Source organism: Pygoscelis adeliae, unplaced genomic scaffold, assembly GCF_000699105.1.
Source record: "Pygoscelis adeliae isolate BGI_AS28 unplaced genomic scaffold, ASM69910v1 Scaffold308, whole genome shotgun sequence".
NCBI lineage: Eukaryota > Metazoa > Chordata > Aves > Sphenisciformes > Spheniscidae > Pygoscelis > Pygoscelis adeliae.
In genome coordinates this window covers 4,093,175-4,118,789 of record NW_008825306.1, presented here as the reverse complement: position 1 = coordinate 4,118,789, position 25,615 = coordinate 4,093,175, and the positions used below count along the sequence as shown (strand labels likewise).

At 36.5% G+C, this 25,615-nt stretch overlaps 1 protein-coding gene across 5 annotated transcripts in view; it reads left to right on the top strand.

The window, feature by feature from the left end:
* Positions 1-25,615, top strand: part of ESRRG (estrogen-related receptor gamma) — a 266,930-nt gene that overhangs the window by 186,452 nt on the left and 54,863 nt on the right. The gene's annotated exons all lie outside the window — the stretch shown is intronic.

The window sequence follows — 25,615 nt, the reverse complement described above, 5'->3', positions numbered from 1 at the left end:
ACATGACAGAAATTAAATATTGCAGTTCTTGCCCAGCCCGTTTGGAGTCTGCCCACATCACTAAACCAGCATCCAGATTGGCATAGCTTGAAATACTGGCATGATCTGTGCCAGGATTTCATTATCCAGTGTGTTACAGGTTGGTTACAAATGTATGTCAGGATTGTTTGGAAAGCTTGTGAAATGTCTATCTGGACTGGTCTCCAGTTTCTCTCGTCAGGTAACTCCTAAATTTTCAGAAACATCTATTTATTTGGCCTTGCTACTGGATTCATCCCTGGCTCAAAGCAATGGAATGGGACAGTCTGTTTCCTGAGGGTCAGAAAAATAAGAAACATCTGTGTCACGTAGATACACACTGAGGCTTGATCCGCAAAAAAACATACTTCTCTACCACTCACTTCTATACGGTTACTCCATACGGTTACAAAGATGACTGTGAAACAACCTTGATGCAAGTGTTGAACCTTCAGTAAAATTAAACTGGTAAGCAGAAACTTCTCTAGTGTCTTCCTTGCCATGGTGAAGTGGAATAGTATCAGCATCTGTGCTTTGGCCCAATTCCAAGATGAATGTTGTGTGTTACAATTTTTCATTGGACGTTTCATACGGCATCAGTAAATTTGTAATTAAAATGCAATGTTATTCATTTATCAATATAAATGGTGACTACTTTTTACTAGTTGATAAGCATCATAACCTGGAAAATATGTAGAATAATCACGGTTTTTAAAAGACATTTTTGTGAGAACAAAGTTAATTGTAGGGGTACAAGAAAGAAGGAAAAAAAAAAAACCTTCATTTTTCCTTTTGTAGGCAAATCAAGGGTCTAATGGGTTGGACCTCTTTTCTCTTGCAAGACAGTATATGTGATGATCTGAATAACCAGTTTTTCTTCAGTTAATATAGCTGACTTTTTTTTTTTTTAAAAGCTCAAGATCTTTCTCTTCCCTAGTAGACAGCGTGTAACTAGGTATTAGCAGTTTGGGGAAGGTTAAATTGCTCTTTCATAGATTAGGATTTGTTAACAGATGTGGTTATTGGTACTATGGGCTTTCCTAATCCCTCTTCAGTATTGGTGCATCTCCAACCCTACCGGTTTAATTAACATTGAAATTCTCTTATTATTTTGGTGTGCTGATTACAGGCAAAGACTAAGTGGAAGTCAGTTTGGCATCCCAAGAGACTTCAGTGTTAACAATGCAGAAAGCTTTTTTTTTTTCCTTTTCTCCCCCTTCATGAACTCCAGATAAGCAGTAGGCCCCAGTTAGATTTCATTACTATCACGCACTCTTCATGGTCATCTTTTAATATTTGAAAGGATCATTTGTTAACTGGAAATGGTCAATTTTTTTTCCTTTGGCTTTTGAAATATAATTTTCAATTTTTAATTTGATTCATTTAGATGAAATCATTAATCAGGGTTGAAACTGAGTTAATTTTCTGGAAAATAAATGAGGTTGTTAGAGTGAACGTTATTAAGTGGGCTCTTTGCAAGAAAGGGATAATAGCTGAAAATATGGAAGACTTTGAGAACTATAGCAGTTGAGGGATAAAAACAGAAAGGGTTTTTTTTTTCCTAGCTAAGTGCAGTAATTTTTTAAAGGAAGCTAGGCATAGGAGGGATATTTCAGAACTATCATTATTAAAGTAAGAGTTATAGAGTAAATACTCTTATTAAATATATATGTGACTTAAAATGCTACAGAGCCAGAATATAGATAGTGATTTTTAAAAATGGTCTTTTTTTTTTTTTTTTTACAAACAATATGTTTCTCCTAAAGCTCAGTATTTGCTACTGCAAGCAATGCCCACTTAATTTTTGAGACAGAGAAACATTATTGTTAGTAATTCAGCAGAGGTACAGCCATCCAGGTAGAAAACTTCAGTAGACAGGGAGTGCAGGCCACTAAACCATTTTTTTCAGTCTGACCCAAAATCAGCTACTGGCCATGAGAGGGTTCTGTTTGCTTATTCTCTGGAGTTTACTGCATGACACAAAGTGATTAAGATAGCCAGCAAAATCTCTTATAAACACAAACCAAAGAAAAAAGGATTGGACTAGACAGGCAACATCCTAGATTTACCATTCAAGTTTATTTCAGTTAACTACAAAATTTGTTTTGCATTGTTTCCTAATGTCATCTACTTTCTGCTAATCTATTTAAAACAGTGCTTTTTTTTTTCTCCAGAAGATAGGGCTGCCTGCTCTATTCTGACAGGAAAGAATTTTTTCCCTTCAAGTGTTCCAGTCTTTGCTCAAGAGTTATCATAACACTAAGCACTTAGTGGCCCTAGGTCAAAATTTTTGATGGAGCACTACAACTCTGTTTAGGTTTTCTTTAATGCCCGTGTGCTCATTAAGGACCATTTCAAAGTCCGTTACTGTGAGTGAATGGTAGAAATTGTAGGTGTCTTACCCAACAGGATGTTTCCTTGTAGGTGTTTTTTAACTGTTCTGTCCAACAAGATATTAAATACTCTCAACTGCCTTTAGCTGCAGAGGGAAACAGGAGTGCATGCCGCGTTAAAAAGAAGAATTCTCAAATGGAGAAGGGTGGAAAAGTTTCTGTGGTGGAGCAGAAAGTCACATGGAAATGGAAATGATTCTGGACTGTAGTTGCTTTCCTTTTGTGATGTACCCTTCCACAATAAAAGAAGAGAGACGGTAATAATCTAACTTGGGCTAAGCTTGAAATATTTTTCTTTTAAAAATTTAAATCTCAGGGAGCACATGAGTTCAGTTTTCCTTTCCCTTTCATAGAATCATAGAATCATAGAATCATTAAGGTTGGAAGAGACCTCCAAGATCATCGAGTCCAACCATCAACCCAACAACACCATGCCCACTAAACCATGTCCCTAAGCGCCTCATCTACCCGTCTTTTAAATACTTCCAGGGATGGTGACTCAACCACTTCCCTGGGCAGCCTGTTCCAATGTTTAACTACTCTTTCAGTAAAGAAATTTTTCCTCACATCCAATCTAAACCTCCCCTGGCGCAACTTGAGGCCATTTTCCTTTAAAAAAGGACAAACAGTAGCAACCAAATCTGAACCCTGGGAGACACGAAAGTTGAGTTTGTACATCCTCACTGCTAACAATGTTAACTAAAGGGATGATAACTACAGGCTTTTAAATGTCCACTACAGTATTTGAAAGATGGTTATTTTGAGACAGAGCCGAACAAATGTTGATTTACAATTTCATTTTCAGTTACATCATTGTGATGTAATGAATCACAGTGAGGTAACAGCCTCAGGTGAATAGAGTATAGCATGTTAATCCAAAATGGCAGCTGTGTGGTATAAATATTCTTGGGCAATGCTAACTGGTTTTGAGCTACATGGAGCAAGTACATCTTCTAGGAGTGGCAAAAGTACCTCTCTTCTGCAATAAGAGTAGGTCCCGAAGTCCCTCCACATGATTAAGATCAGTCACTTGTCATCAATTAGTCAATTGCAATTAATTACTACTAATGGTTTTTGTATCCAGCCTGCATTATAGACCCTACATGCTAATAGGAACAGATTAATGGCTTGGCCAGGGAGGCCAGAGGCCCCAGTTGTTAATAATATAATTTATTATTAAGAATAGTAGGTTTATGGTAGTATTATGTAGATGCTATGAGAGTATGAAGGGGGCCTGCTAAATCTCAGTAACGTGGTCCTGTGCCTTTGAAGTTAATAGGCTTTTAAAACTGCTGTAAGTAGCAGAAGCAAGATCAGGCCAATGCTGTGCCATGAACTTGTTTTCAAATCTGTCTTGCGTACATCCCTTTGGGTTTAATGGTATTGTTTTCAATATGCAGTGTATTTTGGTATGCAGTGTATTTTGGTATGCAGAAGCTATTTCTCAGGATATATTTACAGAACTTCTTAAAATCACTCAAATTTTAAATTAGGTTTTAAATGTTCACATTGAGAAAATGTTTGTTGTTTGAGAAAACATACTTGATTTGGTTATAACAATGGCTGCTTTTCTCCCAAGTCTATGAAACATTTGCAGAGTCTTGGTCCCTCCCACAGTCAGAGCCACTTCAGACTCTTACATTCATAAGTGAGTAAGGTTCCTGAGAACATCTTGAGCGTTCACATAAAGTTGTCACCTAGCCAGGCTGTTTCCAGGACTTTGCTGCATTTGATACTCATGAATATCAAATAGCTTGTGGTGGGGAAAGGCACCAGGGAGCATGAAGATGGGATCGAGGCAAAAAGATGGCAAGGATTGCCTAGTTGGGTGTGTAGAAAAGGACCCACTTGTCAAGCTAAGCATGTATGGCATGGTTACTAAACAGCGCTTTGCTACTTGCTGGAGGCAGTTTCTAACAGCTGGCTTGGCTACTGGCTGTGATTTCAGAAGTTGGTTCTTTTGAACCTAATCAAACCATCTCCCAAGCCGCCTTTCCTATTTATGGTATAGGAAGCCCATCTCTGTCCAGCTTCCTTTTCATGTTTGCTTTGGCATTCAATCCTGGCCAGCTTCGTATTTTCTTGTAGTGTGTTTGGACACAACCATTTCTAATCCTTTCTTTCTCCAAGAAGTTTCTTAGAGGGAAGGTTGCATTGCACTTTTCTTATTTAAAAATATGTTGAACAGAAATTTCCTGTAATTTTGGCATGGAGATTCTGCCCTTCAATCGTCATTTGCAGTTTCTGGGTAACCAGTGTTTGTCTTAGGACAGTGTTAAAAAAGTCAAGACTCCATTAGATACTTACTCACATTAAAAGTCTTTCCAGTCGGGAACGGCTGTTTTGTTTCCCTTTGCTATGTCATTTACTCTGTTTTCAAACTATGCCATTAAAACTTTTCAGCAATGGGGAATTTTCTATATAGAATAGCCCAAAACGTATGACATACAGCAGTGGACAGCAATATTGGGCCTCTGAAGATGATGAATCTAGAAATAGTAATAGCAATGGTAATAAGGTGGTAAGAGTAGATTTCCAGTGTCTTGAAGAATGACACCATGTAGAGAGCACCTTGAGGAAAACCTCCATATCTAAAATTCCTCAAGGATTTTTGCTAAGTGACTGCTCCTTACTTCCATGTGTCTTTCCTTTAAATCCATGCTTCTGCTAAGTTTTAACTGCAGACATCTGTATTAGTTGGGCCTTCATTTTGAGCTGAACAAGATGTTTTACTTCTTTGGTACATTCCTGATGCGGACAGATTAGTAATATGAGACCATCAAATAATTTTGATTTGAGTGGATTTTGAAACAGATGTTATACGGTATGAATACCTGTGCCGTGAGCCGCTGCTCACTTGGTTCTCCACCTGGCCAACTACAGCTGATATGGCAGCAAAGTATTTTAAGAGGTGGATAGTTAATTTTCTTTGTTCCCAAGGACACATTTTATGTAAGCTTTTAAAAACATAACAAATGTTTGTAGCTACTAGATAGTAAGTAGCTATCCGGTGAAACAGATTTCATGTATAAAATCTAACAGCAGGGGAAGTCTTTGTAAAAATTTGTTTTTCTTTCACGTCTCCTTATTGCACAGCAAACAGTGATAGGAATTGGACATTCACAAAATAGTTAGGATGTCACTGAATGAAACATGTCAATTCAGGTTTGGCCCAAGTCATTCTGTACACAGATGCAAACATATGCCACTGATTGCAAAAAAATTTAATTTATTTGCTGTTTGGATAAGGAAGCTGAAGCTGTGATTCACAGGTTTTTGAACTGAGTGCACTGGGATGGGATAACCATCTGTCCTGTAAGTGAGATGCTCAGCTATGTGCGGCTATTGCTAGTAACACGGGTTATTGGCTAGCAGTGTTATCTAAGCAGTCGCCAAAGGTTTAAGAGTACACAAATAAAAATGACTTAAAATGAGCATTTTTAAGGGATTTCTGAAGCTTTTAAAGAAAAAGCAGGGTTTATGAGTGCAATAGTCCTGCTTCAAGTTTCTTATTTCAAGCTAAGCTTACCAGTTTAATTTTAATCCCTTTCAAACGCCTTGGTCATGCTTTGAAGATAGAAAACCGCCCCCTCAAGCTCTGAAGCTGAGCAATGGCCCTTTTTGTTTCCACAAGCCGAAAATAAAGTGTTCGCATGAGCTCATTTACAGAGAGTAGAGTTGGCAGCCTTATCAGGAGAGGAGAAAGGAGCTCTGAAGATGAAAAGCTATTGCTGTGACAGAAGTCTTTATTAGGTTGGGCAGTAACGGAATGTGGTGTACACGGGATAAAGTGATGGCTACCTAGCGCATTTAGGGAAAACCAGAAGAGCAATAATGTTTTATGTTGTTCTTAGACTGGCTTCTTTGGTGATCCCTCTGGCCCAGGGATGTTTGGAGTGAAAAAGGGGACTATGTAAACAGCATACTGTCCCAACTTTGCTTGGTGGTTGAGCCTCTGCTGATCACAACAAAGAGTGAATCAGAAAAAGGAAAAGTAAAGACGAGTCATTATGTAGTTTCATAATTACTCAGCATTCCCTGTTGAGCCAACCCTCTACTATAGAGCTTGCTAGGAGACAGACTTCGATTGAAAATCCCTTTATCCAGTTTCACACGTATGTCAAATCCCATTTACAACAAATACTTCCGTTGTTGAAATTCGGGTTTCTCGGGATAATTTTTTTATATAATAAAGATGCTAAATGTGTAATTACATTAAGAGAATACTTTAGTATTTTATATATATAATATATATAAAATATAATTAGCATGAGAGTAAAACATTTGATTTTTTCAGCTTGCTCCAGTGAGTTATTTCTTTTGCGATCTAGGTGAGGTGGCGCTTTTCTATCAGTTTCCACAAAAAATCTCTATATTGTTGTTGCAAGTTTTATTTGTAGTGGTTAAAAAGACTTTGTACAACAAATAACTCATCACTCAAGCCCATTGAAGTTAGTGGAATTTTTGTCATTCACTTTTCTTTCTGTGGATTGGGACTGTAACATGCGATACGTACTGTGTAACCAGCAGATAGGCCTCTGATACCTTCTTACCTTATAGTGAGCAAGACTATGAATTTCCCAAAGCTCATCTCAAGTCTTTGCAAGGATGTGTGGAACATCCCATTTAGCGTAGCGGGCAGTAGTATTGCATGGACCTGTATCCTACAAGTGTTATTTAGCCCACCTTGTGCTCCTGTTTACTAGGACTGAGAGGGATAAAATGGCAGTTACGACCGATGCCTGCAAAAACCACTGCATGCCTGGGGAACAGCTTGTTACTTGGCTGTACATTCATAGCTATATATGCATACATCCATGAATAGAGGAAGGATTCCCTGGAAGCCACTTCACTCAGCAACTGCCGATTGCAGTTTGGAAATACAGTCTATAACTGGGGCTAGTCTTATCCTTTTAAGACTTATTCCCGTGACTTCAAAATGCTGTGTGAATACTGTTTCAAGGGCTTAGGCAGTTTTAACTGGTGCAGATGTCTTTGTTGGCTCTTTGTGTATTTATTTTACCTATGTTAACCGACTGATCTGAAATTGCCCTGATGGGCTTTTTTGATGCAGAGGGCTCTTTTTCAGTGGCAAAACTTCCGCTGACTTTAATGGGAATATGACTGGAACTTACTGTCATCATATAAAAGATCAGCTTTATACTGATAATAAACAGTAGAATTCCACTAATCTTCCCCCTGTCATTGACAACGTTTTTCGCTTTTTGTTGTTGTTTTTACTTCAGAATTTTTCCCGTTCATTTGTTAGATTTCCATCTTCATTAAGGATTCTGTCGTCTTGCTAGCCCAGGATTAAAGTCACAGCAGCATTTTGTAGGTAACAGTGTCTTCACAACCCAAACCCTTTAGAACTAGTGGTACTTTAGCTAAAAGAAAAAATGGATAGCTAATTGTTTCTGTGGTTCTTATAAATTTCACAGCTGCTATGAAATTCAAATAGAGACCTGCATTGCTTTTATAGGCATCTCTGCCCCTCAGTAAAAACAAAAAGTCTTTACTTGAAGTTTTGAATTGCCTTCTTTAATGCCTTTAAACAATAGACCCATTTCTTCATTTAATTAAAACAGTAAAAGTTGTGCCTCAACCATAGAGATTGACAGAGGACTGTAATTGATTTGGCTCATTTCTTTTTTTTATCAGAATTAACAATAAAACGCAGTGCATTTTGCTGGAGAAGTAACTGAGAAAAAAACAATGAAAAAGAAAGATAAATGGCAGTAATACTGCTTACATTAATTAGGAGGGTATGTTGAATATTATTCAGGCTAGAAAAAGTCTGCAATTGGGATTTTAGTGGCCTGGGAGTTTCAGTCAGAGCTTTCTCTGAGTAAAGACTGCAGGCATTTGTTCGTCAGGAAAACTGTATAAAATCACTTGATTTTAATAACAGAACTTTGTGCAGTGGAACATGCCACTGATCTTTAAGTGTGTCCTCAGGTAAACTGCTCCTTAATAAAGTGTGATGGAAAACCTTATCTTGAAAGATAGACTTACCCATTTTTTTCATGGGCTGTCTTAAGATCCTGTATTTGGGTGGGGGAAAAAGCACCAATTTTCATTGCTCCTACATCCAAATTAAATTTTTCAAGTTTTATTAACAGTTGTACGTCAAAACTGAAAGTGGGAGAGGGCATGTCCACAAAATAACTGACTTTTTAAAATGAGGATTTGCATCTTTACAGTAGTTTTGTTCCTTTCCAATGCTTGCTTTCTTGCAAAACAGTATTTAGTCTGGTTCCTCACATTAATAATGTAACTTGATACTTGCACTGAATAATCCACCCAATTTTTTGTGGTATCTATTGATGAATGAGAAGGACGTAAAGGAATTCCTTGTCTCTCCCTACCTATTTTCAGTGGGGGAATTACTAGCCTAGCCATTGATCTTTGCCATTGTCAGGATGGACTGTGTTGCAATTGCATGTAATAAGATCTGTTTTCTGTTCTAATTTCTAAACTGACTTAGTCTTACACTTCTTAAAATCAAATAATTAGCATTAACCAGTTTTGGCATTGCCATTCATTTTATGGTGCATGGCATGTGACAGCTATCTAGAAAACATCTGATTATGGCCCAGTTCAGTAGCAAGTCTGAGTTGAACAGGTAGATGTCTGTTCACTTCATTGAGTTGCATTGGTCCACATAACTGAAGTTGAACCCATTTCTATCTCTGCCAGCACAGGCAAAATTTCTTTACTGATTCTTCAGACCTTATGTATATAATAGTTAACTCGTTTGTTTTTTAATGTTGTGAAGTATGTTCATGGTAGACAGAAACTTTTATTTGCAATTTGCCTTTACAGCTCAGGACAGAGAGTCTGTCTGTCTTATGCACATGCTGCCAAAGGAGGATTTTCTCTAGATAAATTATACCCTCTCTTAAACGCAATTTAAGAGCTTCTCCGGCTGTGAAGTATAGTGTCCAGCAGTTGAAATCCCACTCTGTTTAGTTCACTGTGACAATTGCCAACTGTGTGGAGTTTTGACAAGGATTGTATACCTTAGTGGTACGGTGTACTACATGGCTTAAGAAATGTAAAGTATAGAGTGCATTTCTTTATGATTAGTACAAAGATAGAAGTGCATTCCTCAGAGTAGAAGCAATAGAATAGAATGGGACAAATAAAAAACAAGCATATGAAAAGCTTTTTTACTCTATCTTACGTATTTATGTAACTAGGAGGAGAATTTCCCCAACTTTTAATTAGATCATTTTAAAAATGAAGAAGTTCGTGTAGAGGATTTTTAACTGTATTTTAATGCTATTTTGTGGAAATGGCTTTGAACAAAAAAAAAAAAAAGGACCACACCATTCTGGATGTAGGGAAGGTACCAATCAAAATCACAGAACTTTGGCTCTGAATTTATTTGAACTTTAGGAAGTTTTTGATGTGGAATTTGAGTAATCTTTGGTCTGTGAAAGTTGTACTAAAATTCATAGTGAACGTAAAAAGGACTGGACAAAGATAAGAGTCTCAATTTAAATTTTGCGGTATATTCTCATTTTTGCTTTTTGCTCATAATCTTAATTTAAAGGTCCAGTTATCACTAAAACTCTGCTGGGTTGATGTCTTTAGGATATCTGGCCAAGTTTCCTATTGATCTAGTGCTTAACTGCAAGTTAACCTAGTTTCAGGAAGTATGTAAGTACCATCATTGAGAGAACAACAGACCCAAACTTGGCACAAAGTAGCGAAGTTTACTATACTTCCACTCTTCGTGGATAGTTTGAAAAGAAGATCACTGAGCAATCTAAAAGGAAAGGCACAAGCTGGAGAGAATAATAAAGAGGTATCAATCCACTGTACCACACCATCTCTGACACAATGGCATGACAAGTGGAAAATAACTTAACTCGGTAAAATGGGGAGAAGGCAGTAAAAAATGAATTGTGTTACAGTTTCTAAAACCTGCCTCAATTCAAGAAACAAATGCTTCTGAGCATTGCCAAGGTGTATGATGTTCACATAAATCTCCCATGTCAGCAAATGGGAAACGTGTAAAACCTTAAGAAACAGTACCAGAAAATATCAGATTTCTTAAGACCATCGAGATCACTGATTAAAAAAGGTCCCATATTTAATCCCAAAGGCCTTCCTCATAGGATCCACCCTCAGTGCCATCTGTTTTGATTTTCTCCAATTAATGATATGGCTGACTATTCCCAGAAAACATACTGATGTTTCCTGTAACTGACACGTAATTTTGCTGGATATAAGCATACTTACAAGCGTGTTCGTCAATGGTCAGTTCCTTTCTTTTCTGCAGGTTAACTAAGTTAAGACTTTGAGGAAAAACATTTGAATCAGTTTCCTTTGAAAATATAGGCAAGATCTTATTCCTGTGAAGTCATTATAGCAATGCACAAAGCAGTGCTCTCTTGTTCAGAACTCTGCATGTTTTCATACCTTTCTTCTGAATATATCTAGTCCAGATTAAAATTAGTAGAAAAAAACTTGAACACCTAAAAATGGATCCAGATTTTACCTTGGGATCAAAATACCTTCTGCAACAAACAAAGCACATTGCAGAGGGAGGTTCTGATCCAAAGAGAAAGTTGTAAGGTCAAAGAGAGGGAAAAGAGGAAGAGGAAGAAACAGGCTTGTTTTGCTTAAAGGACAGTCCTAGGTATAATTTTGGATCTTATGGGAGTAATCTGTAGGTGCGGGCAGGGGCAAAATCTAAACATTGAAAACTGAACCACGCAGAGAGTTTCTTTGCCAACAGCCCTCAAGACCTTTACTTCTTTGTGTTCGGTTTCCTGTATTTGTATTGAAGGATTACCTATGTAAGGCAGGATAAAAGAACGAGTAAGGAATTTTTACTCTTAGCTTTTATTAATCATTAAGCAATGCAGTGTAATTTGTTCGAGTTACACTGTGATGTGCAAAGCACATGCAGCCTTTGGTGATCGTTCTCTCAAGAGTTCCTGCTGGAGAAAGAGAAGTGTACTCAGTGCAGCGTGTTATGGATCGTGTCATCTCCTTTTCCTTTAAGCCTATGTCTATTTTCTTGATCACAGAGGTGACAGCAATTGCATTTTTTCATGGGGAACTCACAGGACCCAGGGAACTCATCTATATTCAATAACAATTTGACTGCCCTTTGTATCCAGTTAAGAAGTTAGAACTTAGATGAATGTGCATCTGTTTCTTTTGTGCTTTCTTTGGTCAGATCAAGAAGAATGGATTAGTAATAAAAACAAATTTGATGTATCTTTCCTTTAGATATAGATTACAGTTCCGTAATCTGACTTTCAAAGGAACTGAAGAAGCCTTAAAACTAAATGATGGTTATGTTAAGAACATTTCTGATACTCTTGGAAATAGTCTCAAGTAAATATTTTTCTTGTGTTTTTTTTTCCACTTTGCATAAATATTTTAAGCTGTGATTCTCCTCTCTTGACCTAAGAATTTTCATGTCTCTAATATCATAGCAAATGTGTATAAATGTTTCAAGTAAAACCTTATGTGAACTACCCTGTATACTTTGAGTATATAGACAGGAAAAGTATAAAAAAAACCCGGAAAGTGAACTTAAAATTGCAGAACAATGTTAGGAAAACTTCTGTTGAATGAATTGCTACTGAAGGCAAAAGAACACTGTTCTTAATAATTCAAAATTATTAATGTTTCAATTAAAAAAAAGGGAAAAAAAACCTGCAACAGCTAAAAGAATCCCCTGTTCAAATATGGCAGGAGGAACATATACAGTAGTAGGTGAAAGGGCACTACGTGTTTCATGGAAGGGGACATTGGAAAAGGTGTTTCATAACATGTCCAAGGCTCTTTCTGCTAGAAATTTTGGGTTTCTGATGAAGATGAAATACAATTCAATTATTACTGAATTTTATGGTGAACTAGTATGGAAAGTCTCTTCTCATCATCGTACTGAGAGTATGATGATGAGCAGACACTTGGATGTTGCAGTGGATGTCACAAACACAATTTTGGATTGACTTGTACGTACACTTCATGGTTAAGTTGCTCAAAAACTATCCTTGTGAGAGGATTATACACATTTGTTTGTTTTGTGGGTGCTAGTTATAAATATCCTGAAATATTTATCTAGGTTTCTGTTTGTGGGTTTCTTTAATTAGGTTATTTTCTACATAACCTGTCATCTTTTTACCCAGTAAATTCTGCTCTTGTTTTAGACTTAATGTCTTTTAAACTGGATGTCACAGTGCATAGAAATGAAATCCAGATAGAAATGTATAGTTACATGTTTAAAAGAAAAAAGAAAGAAAGAAAGAGTCCAACGTATGTGTTTTCATGGGGGGAAGAGAACTTTGGGAGAGAAATAGGAGAGAGAGCAGAAAACTTTGAAAGGAACACAGTATTTGGAAAAAATACAAAGTCCATGAAAGTAAATTGTTTGCACTTCTTGCCCTTAGAAGTGACTCTGGAGAAATGTACAGACTTCAGGAGAATTATGCTAGATTTGCAATGCATTGAGTGAGAAGACCTTGGTCTCCTGTTTGGTAAATATTCTTTTTGTGGCCCCTAGAAAAATAAAATATGCGTGTTTAGCATTGCACATGGTGAATATTCCCATTGAGATCTGCATTCAGAAGGGTAAGCATGTGCCAATTTAAATAGACTGTGCTTGTCAGGAATTATTGATTTAAAACTAAATTATTATTATTTTTAAATTCTGCATCATAATTTCTGGAGATGAGGAAATTTTATGCTTTATTTCATCTTTTAAATAATGTTTATGTAATTATGTCGCCCAATTACTTGTGTTAACATACCCTTGTACATTTTGTACGTTTTTTATTCATGGCAGTTGCCATTACAATTTAAACAAAAATATTCTCCTCAGACAAGCATCTTTCATATAAAGGCATTTTTAACAGGGAGGAGTTGTTTCTTGTGGAAAAGAATAGTTCTTGTGACAACAATTGTTGACCTTTTTTCTCTTTCTTTTTGTTTTGTTTTGTTCATTTAGTCTGGCTAAAATTGCATACATATTCATGTATTTTAATAAGAACAAAGCATTACTCTTGGATATTTTCCATAAATTTGTTCTCATAAGCAATTTGATAGACATCTACTATAACTGTAATGGGGGAAGTTTGCAGTAAATCAGTCTGCCTGGTTTAGAAACCTAGAATTTATTAACCCATTTCCCAAAGGCCCAACGTTACCTATGAGATTAGAAGAAATTTGTCACCTTCTTCCGTTTTAGAGCAGGGGCATTTTATAATGAGAGTATATTGTCTAATTGTTTCAAAATTTATTGTGTTTTATTAAAGTGAAATCAATTTACCTCGTAGTATTAATTGTGCGTAACATTATAGACAGTCAAAAAGGCTGGAAAACACTGAGCATATTACAATTATGATTTTTCAACTGGGATTTTCTGCATTAACTCTGATCCACTCCTAGTGCTAACTATGAAAGAATAGTCGATATGCAGGCTAACCATTATGCTTTTGTACGGAAAGCTTCTAGCAGTAATACCAATAAAGTGGTATCACTAATAAACTTTCCATTAATTGCTCAAGTATTCCCTCGAGATGAGATGCAGAGGCCACAAACAGGATAACTCGTCACTCCAGCGTGCGAGACAGTATGTCAGGTTATGAGGCTAGCAGGATATATGAGCTAATGTGTAAATCAATTACACGCTGGGCATGAATGAAGTGTTAAATATGTTTGGGAGAATACTTAAAATTCCAAATGAAGAGTTACTTAGATTTTTTTCATTTATGTCCACAGAAATTTGCCTGTACCTGTTAAGTCCTTGTGTTTCATTTTCTTTTCATTGCTTTACCAAGACAAAACACAGAATATATACACTTGTTACAGGAATTATAAAAATTTAATCTGGTGTTCTTTTCAGGCCTAAGCTGGTAAAGCCAGATATTATCTTAGGATTTTTATAAATATTTATATACAGGAATATTTCAGTCCTTTTTGTGTTAAGGGAAAGGAAGTGAACGTTAGAAGATTCAAAAAACAGCATGCATTTTTTAATCTTACGACGTTTCACCAAATCTGATACTTTTATATACTATATAGATCTGCCCATATAATTCAATCGAAGGACTGGAGCCTTCTCTTATAAAATTAAATAATTAAAAAATTTCATTCCCTATTTTGCTCCACACTGAACCTTAGCATCAGAACTTGATTAATTAATTTTGGTTTTTTTCTGTTCAGTTTCACTTTCTGGTTCTCATGTATGCACAATTCTTTGATGCTGGTATTCATGGAATAACAGGGGAAAGGTTATATAAAGACAAAGGAGAAGATATTTTTAAAACATTTGTTTCAATAATGTTATGTAAATATACAAATACCTATTTAAAAATGTGAAGGCTTTAATTGAGTTGACAGCATCCCTTCAACCAGACCTTCCACTGACACCTGCAGTTTTCTCAGTACTCTGGAAAATGTTGGGGCAAGTGTTTGTACACTCTGATACTTTGTATAAAATACGAATACTTATTTCTTGAGCAGAGTTCTGTGGATGGGATTGTGAGCCTCAGTAAAGGCCATTTATAAAATCCATTCCTGGCAAGGCCAGTTTGAGTGGATCACTCACAAGTTCAAAATCAGCTGATTTTTAATCGAACACACACTGGGGATTTAATGTTACAACATCTTGATTTTAGGCACCGGTTTAGTCTGTGGCTTTGAACACTTCTCATATATGTAAGAATGTACGTGCAGACACAAATACATTTGCACAACAAGGAGCTATGATAAAGAACCATTCTCTCAGAAATACTCTATTATAATACCTTCATTTCCCTCTGCTTTCAGAAACTTTGCAGACAGATTTTCAATTCTGAACTAAAAATTAGTGTGCTGTATTTAGCCTTTGAATAAACATTTGAAATTAATATGAAGGACACATCAATTACATTCCTTAATACCAAGGGGTGGTGGGGGCAGAAGAAAGTTTCAGATTAATTGTAGCACATTGTAGACAAAAATACTCTGTACTAATGCTCTTGCAGGACTTCCCGAGGCTGTTACTGTCATGACCAGAAATTACAGAACACTATCTGTAAAGGGTTTGCGTAATTAATTTATTTTTCTGTTGATTACTGAATACAATTTTGTGAGTAAATCATCAGGGTTTTTTACAGACTCTACCTTTATGTTCATCATTAGATACACTACTACCCAACTTTTTTTGAGGAAGAGACAAATACTTTATTCCTGAGTGCTCTTTTCCCAGCGTTCATTAAGTTGCACACATTGGAATGTTTTTATCTGCCACCTCCAGAAACCATAATATATGCAGAGAACGTATCTCCCTTCTTTGTTTCCACCTTTCAACACAATGCTACAAGATAACACTAATAGGAAGCAATTCCACCACATTGACATTTTACATTATTTTCTTTATTTTACTATGCTATGTCTTGATTTGATGCCCATCTAGCCACTTAATTTTGAAGTTTAGTTTTGTTGTTGAACAATCATCACTTTAACCCACTGCCAATAGTGAAACAAAAAAACTCTTCTGCAATAACTCTGAGATTTTCAGGCAGGAGCAACGCTGCACAGGAAGATGCTGTGATGTGGTATGTCAGTACCTTCCAGTCTGAACATACTAACCTAGACCGCTGTTTTTTTCCTTCCTAAGTAGCAGATAAAGATTCCTCTTTTTAAAATAAGCAACTGCTCAGAGAAGTCAGAAAGGGAGTAGAAACCAGGAATTTCAAATTCCTCACAGTCATAAAATGTGGCCGTCTGTACTATGAACTCCTATAAGCCACTGTTGAACTTTACTCTTGTAGCAGGTAGAATTTTAAGAAACAGAAAATTACATTACGTGGACAGGAAGAGCAAAGTCCAGAAAAGCCATGTCATTTGCCAAAGACGCCTGAAATTAGTAATATAAGATCTTCTTTTATCTTGAAGTTAGAATTATGCTGTGATTGTACTGCAAGAGTACTCTGAGACCCCAAATGAAACCCTGTTGTGTAACTCCTATCTAATCCTGAAAAAAATTCACAAACAAAATAACAATACAAAAGACAAAATGCTCATATTTTGGCTGCAAAAGTAAAGCCAAAATGTAAGAACATCTATCACATTGTCCAAGCCCACATTTTCGTATAAAGTTGATGCTTAGGTTTAAAAGTACCCCAATTTTTTTTAGCATCAGGCTGGCATGCACTCATTAAATTACTTTAGATAGTCTCGTTTCCAATACAGTCTTCTGTATAGGTGAAATTGATGAAGTATGCCTAGACTAGAAACCATGATAAAATATAATGCTCCTAAAAATGTGTTAGCCCCAACCAGAGGCTGAGACATGGTGTAAGCTTCTTGGGCTGTTTTCCCATTGTGCCACCTGGTCTAGATTTTGCAGTGCCTCTGCATGCAGAGGAAAGAGGGAATAAGTTCAGAATTCTGCCATACCTTTTGAGGAAGCTTGAAGGATGAAGTGTGAAATTGATGAGGTTGCACAAATCATTATCTTACTCTTTAAAAGAATAAAAAAAGCAGGGAAGAATTGTGTAGTGCTGCACTAACAAAAGTGTGGTTCATAATTACTCAATACATGAATATGAGGAAGATTGCAGGGGTAGTTAGTATTGTTGCGGGTGTACTAAGAGAAAAGACAATGTCAAAATGGTGTTTCCATGAATTGGCTTGGGGAAGTCCAAAATTCTGTGAGAACATATATTTTTGCACTAAGGCCAATTTAGACTCAACTGGCAATATAAAGCCACCTTAACTGAAAAGGTAAGTCTCTCTTACTTTGCCAGATGAGTGCAATTTGGAAGCTAAATTTTGCTCATCTTACTCTTGTACAGTTCAGCACAGACTGGCTACTCCTTGAGGAAGATGAGAAAGATTTTGTCCCAAAGTGGGGGGGGGGCGGAGGGAGAGAAGAGGATAATAAAACAGAAAAGAAAAAAAAAAACAAACTTAGGTAACATGTTTGTTAGGGTAAAGAACTTCTAATATTGCAGTGAATTGTACATCTGTTTTAAAGCTCCAGTATGATGAAAGTGATCCTTTAGTTTTCTCTGGTTCTGTTCCAGCAAAATGAAATCACTTCCTCTAGATAGAAATCCTAATTCTAACCAAGCTATTTCTTGGTCCCAGTAGGACCGATACGATTTTATATAACTGTTTCAACTCACACTATTAAGAATGTTCCCGTGACTTCTGGATCTCAGATTAATTCCAGAATCCCACATCATCCAAGTCACTAACTGAAATATTGTGAAACTGCACATTATTGTATCTGAAAAGGGTGTTGAGATCTTGATTCATGCTACTGGTACTTCACAGTCCAATTATTATAACGCATTTCATTTCGATCTTCCCATCTCTCTTGAGAGTCGCCAGCAAATGGTCCAGAACTTCAGTTAGACTTCTTTTCTATTAGAGTTGTCACTAGCATAGCTCTTGAATTCTTTATAAGCTTTGGTGATGTGATCTAGAATAAAGGCCTGCTTTTGACCTTCAGGCATTGGTATGACCTTGCTCAAACTTACTTTTTGACCTTTCTGTCTTCTGGTGTTCCATGCCCTCTCCTTGGATCATCAGCCAAGCTGACTTGCCCAGTCTGCGCTTGTCACCTTAAAGTAATGGTTACAAGTGTATTGATGCAGTAATGACTTTACAGCCCAGCAAGCTCCACTTCATTAAATTGGTTGTAATTTGAACTCTGAAACAAGATAGCATCTTGTGTAACTATTATTTAAATAAATTAAGGTAAGAACTGTGGTATTTAGTTAGTGATAGATTGCCTTTATTTATTCTTATACCTTGTCCCAGGACATCGTATGTATAATTAAAAAAATAAGGCATATACTATTATACAGCATGGTTATGATATATAAGCACATTGACATGAAATTTAATGGTGCAATTAGCAACAGTATTTTCTGTGTTACTCATAAAAGCTTTTGCAGTATTTTACACTGCTTCCTAGTTATTAGTGTATTAGTAATTCAGGTGATGTGGAGAGAAGTGTTATGTGATGGTAACAGTTTCATTTCAGAAACATCAGGACTTTATATATTCACAGTCTTAGTTCTGCATCGCTTTTCCTTCACAGTTTACAAATACACACATTCTGCTGCAACATAGGCTCTTCCTCACTTTGGAAAAGTGAAGGAAAAGACGTGGACATTTTGTAGCCTGTATTTAGTGGCCTAGTTTCAGTCTCTCTAAAATCAGTGCGAGTCTAGCATAATTCTAATGAAGTTCTGGTAGTATAACACTCAGAAAAGATCAAATTTAGGCACTAGGAGCTGAGTGCATAGAGTGTATCTCTTCCGGAAAAGAAACAGATTTTGTTTTTTATAAGTTCTTACGTGAAATGTAAAAGGTATTCTTTTGTAATATTTGAGAGCTAATAAGGGGTATTGCATGTTTAATGCAACAAAGTAGCTGTCCTGTTTTTCTTTTTTGGTTGGTTTTTTTTTTTTCCTTTCTTTCTGCACATTCACCTCTTCTTGAACAGAAATAAAAGGTTCAAGGCTTGTCAGCATCAGTTTATAGATAGCTGTTTAAAAATAATGAGATATTGGGTATTGTAAGGCTCAGGGCTGTCTTGCCAGACTCATTTATTTTCATTCACCTTTTGTCAGAATTGCAGACAGAAGACATTCAATTAAAACTTGTCACCTGTTGCATGTGACCTAATTTGTATTTGTCAGTGTCACAGATTAGGATATTTAGCTTCATATGGAACCATTAAAAAATGTAAAGCAACGGTAGTACTCTTAAACATTTTATGCCACGTTTTCTTCATGTGAACATCTTTGTTTATGGACCATTCTTCAATGGAAATCACTTGCGCTAAGAAATAATAGAATTTATTTACACAAAATCTCATTTGCATGGGAAAACTAAGTGGATTTTATGCATGTTCTTTTATGTTTTAATGCATAAATGACAGTGCACAAAAATTCAGCATGTAGATGATTAGTTCATGCAAAGTTAATGTTCCTTTCAAGAGAGGTTGAGTACTGAGCTGTGTAAGTAACACATTTATCAGTTCTTTTGTCAAACTGGAAAAAAAAAAAACCAACTCTGGGCTTTAACCAAAGAGATCTTTTTTTTCAGTTCCTTTGCCAAAATCCAGCCTTCTCATCCCCTCCTCCCAGGACAAAATTGGATTTTCCAAAATGTTGCTTACATTTGGTTGCTTAGAAACATTTTTAATTACTAAACATAAGCAAAATCTGAAACAAAACATTGGTTTGAAAGACTTGTTTTACAAAGGCAATATTTTTCTCTGTTGATTTTTCAACCTGGAAAGATTTACAAAATATTTTAATTGGCTCAATGCATCTTTTTTTTTTTTTTTAATAGTAAATTGTTGTTGCAACTGTTTGTCAGAGGAAGAGATAAATTAAGCAACTTACAGTCACAGAGCAAGTTGGATATTAAAGTAATAAACACTGTTTTTTCTTTCTGTCCATTATATGGGCAGGTTCATGTACTAAATTGTTTTATAGGCATCTCTTGAGGACAGCCAATTTTATCCCATATTAACAAATACTTTTTGGTACGGACTGAATGTAAAGTAGGAGGATGATTTTTAGACTTCCTATGCTACTCTAAATAATGTGTTTAATAGTGCAGATAGCTAGATAGCTATCGGAAGACAAAACACTAAAGCCTTCCCCTGCTAATTGTTAATTTAGCTGTAGATCAGGAAAGCTTTAATGTGAGTCATAGCTTTTATCTTCTTTGATGACTTAGGACTCTGTTTTCAAAATATTACCTGCCTCATGGACACATATTTTACATCTCTAGCTGAATTTTTACCTGCACATGGTATTATCCAAATATTTTACAAACTGATTTCAGAAGCTCTCTGGCATCCTTATAATTCAGCACATAAAACAAATACGCAGATCCAGAAGAAAAGATAGCTTATATTATCCTTTTTCTTCATGCTGTGTTACTTCCTGCATGATTCTACTATACTGAGAGAGGTCATTTGTGGTTTAAAGTGCAAGTATTTTTTTCCACTACAAATCTTTCAGACTGCAGGATTAATGCACTGGCCTCAGACTTCTCTAATCCCAAACTATAGAGATTACCGAATTGTCTAAAGAGTAACTAGGTGACCATGCATTCTTATCTCTAAATACATTCTGTCTGTGTTCATGGTGGAAAAAATCAGCTGGTTTTCCTGTTCTATGTGAATAAATGCAAAACCCAGAGTTTATAATGTTCACCCAAGCTTACCCAGCAATCTTACAAATAAACACAGTATGTTCAAGTGAACTGGAACACTCTATCAAGATGTTGTCCCAGAGGAGAACCACATCAGAACCTGCCATTAAAATCCTTTTTACTCTTTCCAGTTTTGCTGTTAATCTGGTTTTTTGCCTCTGCTACTGATGTTCCTCTAAAGCTCAGCAAGATGAAGTTATGTGGGTATCCATTCTTACTGGTCTTACTGTAAAATTCAAGACAATGCTGGGAATCTTACAGACATCTGTATAAAATGGGTCTTTACCCAGTTACGTATCTCAAAAAATGAGATAGGAATATATTTAGTACATATCGAGTGCTGTTAGAGGTGGAGCTTGCCAGAACGGTGTTGGTGTAGAACGTATCTGCTTGCCATAAATCTCTCATGTAGGGAGGATGGAAGGGGAGCAGAATTTGAAATTTCCGTAAGAAGTCAAAATTGCGGATTTGATTCTGACCTCAAACCTGTTCTTTACTGACGTACTGGAAGGTAGAGAAGGAGTTTGGATTTATTTCGATATTAGTTTGTATTTAAGTGAATTAGATTTATTTTTTCCAAAATAAAAAGCTATCCCTGATTGTAAGTAATAAGCGATTTCTTACAGGCAGTCCTGGTATTGGTAGGTCTTGATTTGAAGGATTGGGCAAATGCCTTCAAAGTTAGCCTGAGGATTTCCTGTGGGTATAGAGCTTCGTGGAAAGGACAAGAATGTTTGTGGGACAAGTGAACACTGGAGACTTGTAGCCCAGGTAAGAAGGAGGGAATGGAAAAGAAGAAGAGAGGTAGATTATGAAGGAATAACTAGTATACTTTGGATATGGCTTGGATCTGCATGGAAAAATAGATGACATTGTTAAATAGGATTGTCATACTGAGGACCCGAATTACAAAAAGAATGATATATTGGGGTAAGGGCAATCTTTTTTATTATATAGCACCAGTCACAGTGGGTACCTGCCTACGCGAGGGCTTCAAGGCAATGTGAGAAAGGGACTACAGAACAGGAATAATAATTTGTGACTGTTGGTGAGGAAGGAACAGATGAGGAAATCCAGAGAAAATGGAGAGTTCAGGTTTGCCTATGTTAAGTTGTTTTGATTGAAGTACCTGGTGGGTAGCTCATTGTGTACATCAGCCCTAGTCTTCAGTTATTTCTGTGCAAGACTATGTGGACACTTTCACTTTAGAGCAAATGCCCAATATAATTTTGTTGTGTGTTGGTAAGCATTTGACAGAAATCATGCAAAGATTGTGTGAGGAACCAGGAGGTGAACCTTTTTTGTAGAAGCTCGTATAGCAACTATGAGACCATTTTTCTTCCTTAAGGCCAGCTGGAGAAGTTTTTAGGCTGTATCAGTATGTGTAATTGCCGTCTTTGAAAAAAAGTAGCAATTGTATTGATTTACATAGTTTCCATCTTTCCATATCTTACAATGCTAGGCTAACCCTTATCTTCTGAGCTTTCTAAATCATGTCAAAATGTGTGACTACTCATCACTCCTGAACAGATGAGATCATGAGTTGTGCCTGTCCTAAGATGTAAAGTGAATGTGTTGCACTTGACTGTTTAAAGTAGCTGGTATCATAACTGGTAACAGGCCTGTTCTTTCTATTTGTACCCTGTGGTCATCCCTATTTTTCTCATTTGGGCTTTTGGTTTTGTTTTTCTGTTGAAGAATTTTAAAATGAAACTCAGTGTTGGGGAATGCAGAGAATCAACTTGCTTGTCTTCAGTGGAGCTTTGTTCAGTGACATTAATGGATGTTTTGACCCTAAAAAACTGTAACGATAATACGTGCAGTGCAATTCATTCGGAGATGTGCCATTAGTTTATATAGGTGGGGTGGATATCTTTCTTTTCGCTTTACGGCTGAGGACTGATAGGGTGAGTGAATAGAGTTGCTGGAGACTGTGGCAAGCTCCATGCACAGCAGAGCTAAAGCAGAGGTCTACTTAACTTCTCCCTGTACGCTAGCTAGATGCCACAATATCCTCTTTAATAGTCTGAGTACAGAGTATGTGTTGAATTATAGCAATTACCTCTGAGTCATCAAGATGTTGAGCCCCTCCCCCCAAATGAAGATCTTTGTGGACAAAATTGTTTTTCTTTCTTCCCTTTGTTTTTCTAACAAAGAAGGCATCAGCTGTTACTGTCTCGAGAGCAGATAAACTTATCTTTATGTAATGAATTCTCTCATACAAACGATGGGAGTTACAGGGGAAAATATATACATATACACAGGAATCTCTGGATTTCAGTTTGGTACCTGCCAAACTCCAACAAGTTTTTATGGAATATTAGATGGGTGTCCTTTCTTAAGTGGTGTCTTGCATTGTGTTTACTTTTTTCAAGACTCTTGGGAAGTAAAATACCACTTAGGGTATGTTAGATTATCAGAAATTCATTCAAAGATAGCTACTTTGTAATGGTACTATGAGCAAGGAAAGCTTAGGAGCGAAAATGATGGTAAACTCCGTATCGGTTTTAATGAAAGGGTTATAAACCTCTAATTTATATTCTGTTGGTAATATGTTATAAAAAATGTTTTCACGTTAGAATTGGAATTAGTTATATTATAGATTTAGGTAATTTTAAAATGTGCAATACCGTTACTCCCCAGTTATTTAGAATTATAGTTTTTTCTTTTTTAAAAAAGTAAGTTGCTATATTTATAGGTATAGCTATATAATATATAGCTGTATTATATATGTATAATAGGTGAGTACATGGAGCTATGTATAATTTTGGTATTGTGACATTCGTCTGTATGTCCTTCCATTGAGTGTGTGAATGACTTGCATGTGTATCTTGGCAAATGCAAAGGAGGTAAAAAAACTGTTCATCTTGGTAGATTTATATTATTTTAATTTAAGCTTCAGTTCCATTACTTTTTGATTAAACATACTTCTGTCTGATGCTATCCATCTTTTATCACTATGAAATCTGCTCCCAAGCAGAAAGAAGGATAGCATCTGAATTATGCAGAAATCATTTTCTTTCTATTTTTCTTCAAATGCTGGGCAGTCTTTTTCATAATCCCACCAATATTGCATGTGGCTTGTTCTAATCCTGTACCTATTTCTGTATATTCAACTGTCAAACCTTGGTCTTTTGCTATTTGTTTTTATGGCAGTGTATTGTCCTGGATGCTATTTGCTTCAGGTGTAGCTCAAACTCCCGATTCAAGGGTGGAGAACACTGAGTTATCATTAACTCTGCAAAGCTTTTGACTATCAGTTTTTAAAGTGGTCTTGTAGTTCATGCATTTCTACATATTTTAAAGTTTCTACTTTAAAAACGAACAAAAAATAACCACGCTTTGTTGATTGAATCACCATGAATTTCATCAAATAGCTTAGACTACAAATCAGTTACAAGTTTGGTAGTGATATAGGTAAATGCCATAAATAAGATTTCATTCATAATTACACACTGACCTGTTCGGGTATGTGGTTGATTAGTTTTATTATTTATATAATGTGATTCACAAAAGTATAATTGGTAACATACAATAAGAAGTGTACTTCTTGAGTTTGGGGGAGTGAAATACAGAGTCTTCTGCAGTAAACTGAATGGAATTTCACTGTTAAATACAGGTGATCATTACCCACTTCCCTGGTGAGCAAGAAGTATTGAGCACTGTTGCATACAATTCACTGCGTTACAGTTACAGACATTGATTGTGACCTTAAGTGAAGTATCTCCTGTGTTACTAACCTTTATGAATATCAACAGTCCATCTGGGTGAATGAGAACCCATGCCTGCAAAGCCTTCCCTGCCAGTAGAAGAGTACAGACTTGGATCTGTAAACTGCCGTCTTCCTTGGTTCAGCTAGTGAGTGTTCTGGTTTTCACGCCAGCTTGGAGAGTAGAACAGGAAAAGCAAAAAAGCAAGAAATATGAAAGAAGAAACAAAAACAAAATGACAAGAGCTGGCCTTGGATTTCTGGCTGTTTGGCAAAATGGCTTTTCTTCACCAAAACCCAGTCAATCCTCTTTGGACGAAAGAGGACTGACAGACGTTTCCTGGTAACGAGACTGTGCTACCAGTGCAGGTTCATGGGCAGCACGTAAATGCTGTGCTGTGTTCTTCTTGCTGTGCACATAAACTGTAAGTTCTTTGGCAGTGGCTTCTCTGCAGTCCAGAAGCCAGTTCTGGAGGTATTTCCTGCGAGGCAGAGAACAGGGAGATGGGAAGTAGTAGGGCAGGGCACAACAATGGCAATAGAAAGGTAAATAGAGGGAGGAGAGCTAAAATAGACAATGAAAAGAAAAGTGAGAAAGTGAGCTGCACTTTGTTACATCGCTCACAGGGATCATTGATACATAATGTGTCCTTGCGTTCTTGTCTAGTTAAATCCATGTCATCAGGGACAAATTTGCACTTGGTATTATTTGTCCTGTTGCCCTGCATATGTGCTGAGTTTTTCAACTTCAGTGTTACGTTACTACTTAGTTATACTGACATTCATCCCGGTTGTCTGGAAATCTGCCTGGGTGACTCAGAAGGAAATAAAAATCCTTCATTGTTTTGTAGGACCTACCATCTTTCTTTTCCCCTCCTTTTTTCATTTTGTCTGTGAGAACAGCTGTAGCTTTTTTCAGGAAAGTAAACTCCTATACATCCATACAAAACAGGTAGCAGAATGTTTTATTGAAGCAATGAACTATTTGGAGGTAGAACACAAATGTTAATTCATCATTGATGACATCCAAATGAACACCCATACAATTTCTTTCAAACCCTCATGAACCATTTTGGGTCTTTAAGCCACATAGATGTTCTTATTTTACTAAGGATACTTACTTTGTATCCTCTGGGCATGTTAATCCATGTTAATGAAAAGCATTGGTTTTGACTATCTAAACTGTATACAGCACCCATTGTTCCTAAAGTTCTAATTCTCTGTACTTCTCTACTCATAATGTTAGCCTTGTATATCCATGGTGTTTATTACAGCTTTGAACTTCTGCTTCTGG